The sequence below is a fragment of the Pinus tabuliformis genome, chromosome 9 (genome assembly GCF_031772625.1).
Source record: "Pinus tabuliformis cultivar Carrire ecotype Pingquan chromosome 9, CPIR1, whole genome shotgun sequence".
NCBI lineage: Eukaryota > Viridiplantae > Streptophyta > Pinopsida > Pinales > Pinaceae > Pinus > Pinus tabuliformis.
Genome location: NC_142307.1, coordinates 1,490,105,627 through 1,490,107,139, shown reverse-complemented (window position 1 = coordinate 1,490,107,139; position 1,513 = coordinate 1,490,105,627). Strand labels below are relative to the sequence as shown.

At 41.7% G+C, this 1,513-nt stretch overlaps 1 pseudogene; it reads right to left on the bottom strand.

Annotated features, from left to right (window-relative positions):
* Positions 1 to 409: 409 nt before the first annotated feature.
* LOC149154246 (uncharacterized) lies at positions 410 to 1,015 on the bottom strand (annotated as a pseudogene).
* Between the last annotated feature and the right edge of the window lie 498 nt (positions 1,016 to 1,513).

Genomic DNA, 1,513 nt, shown 5'->3' with positions numbered 1-1,513 from the left:
CATATCTGCGCAATAAAACTCCAATTATTCATTCAATAATTAAGAACTTGTGTTCATTGTATTATTTCAATCATTAGAAAGCCCCAATTTTGCAGAGTTCTCTGATTCCTTATATCAAAAGAAAAGTAAACTTTGCCTTCTCATAGCCTCAAAATGATCTTAAAAATTAGTCCTTGTTAGAGGACCATCAATATTCAGGCATACCATTTTAAGTTTTTGTATTGTTCTTAGAAATTCAAGATTTCATATAGACCAAACCTAGGATAAACTAAGCATGGAAGATATCAAATTGGTACCGAAACTACTTATTTTGTGCCTGATTCTTGGATCAACTAGGTGGTACCAACTCCTGTGAAGCTTGACAGTTAGGAAAAAGTGTGCTAATCCATTAAAAACATGAACCTTACAATCACGTAAGATTCGACTGCAACAGATCCTGAAGCTTTGGCCGGAACTCGTCAATGGTCTCCAACTTTGGCTTCCACGATTTGCCTGCGTTCAATCTCAGCTGCGCAAGCGCCGTTGACAGCTCTGGATCGTCTTCTAAATTCAGCTTCGGCACCGGAAGCTGCTCCTCCTGCGCCCTACCACTTTGTTTCCCCTCCTCCAATATGAATACATTCTTTTTCATTTCTTGTGGGAGGGGACAAATTAAGTCATTAAGGAGGGGGGGTACTTTGGCGCCGAAGTGCCGCCTGTTCGCAACTTTCATGGAAAAATTGGCCTTCAATGCCAGGGAGGCCATGTCTGTCCCAGAGAGTAGCGAGTGCAGTTTGGGCATGGGCAGAAGAAAATAGAGATGCCCCAAATCCAGTTCTTCATCTGCCGTGAGAGGATTAATGCTACGCCCAATCTACAAACTGTTGGCATGACATACAAAGTGTTGAGGATTGTCCAGCATCAGCTCTGCTGCCTTTATCCGCCTCTGAAAGTCCTGAATGCTGCCATTCCAATGTATGACTTTCACAGTGCTGGAAGGAACAGTGTTCAAAGGGCAAGAAATGTAACTGCCCATCCTCAATATTATTACTTCTCTATTTGTCTGTGTGTAGTGATCGGGAGGTAAAGGGAGTGCAATTATGTGCAGGGAAATTTATGCCAATGCTTGCTATGAGAACCTTCGGTGTTCGGATGGTAATCAAAATCTTGGATTAGAAACCTAGTCAATCACAACTATTTCAAATATCCTGAAGGGTTCCAACCACCCAACTACCTTCCAATAATCGAACAATTGACAATCCTCCAATCGTCTAACACATAATCTAACGGTGCAGAGTGATGACAGGTAGCCTCTAGGGAAGTTCTTCTCAGAGGGACCACCTTACGACATAACAAGCAACTCGACCTCTTGAGTGACACTGTAAACCACACATTCGATCTGCAGTTTGGATTAATAAAGTTAATGCGAAGACCTAGAAAAAGGAGAATCAAGTCAAGTGAAGATGAAAGGAAGTTTCTCAAAGCTATGGAGAACCGAAATTTTGATGTTTTTCTCTATCACATGTGTGATCTT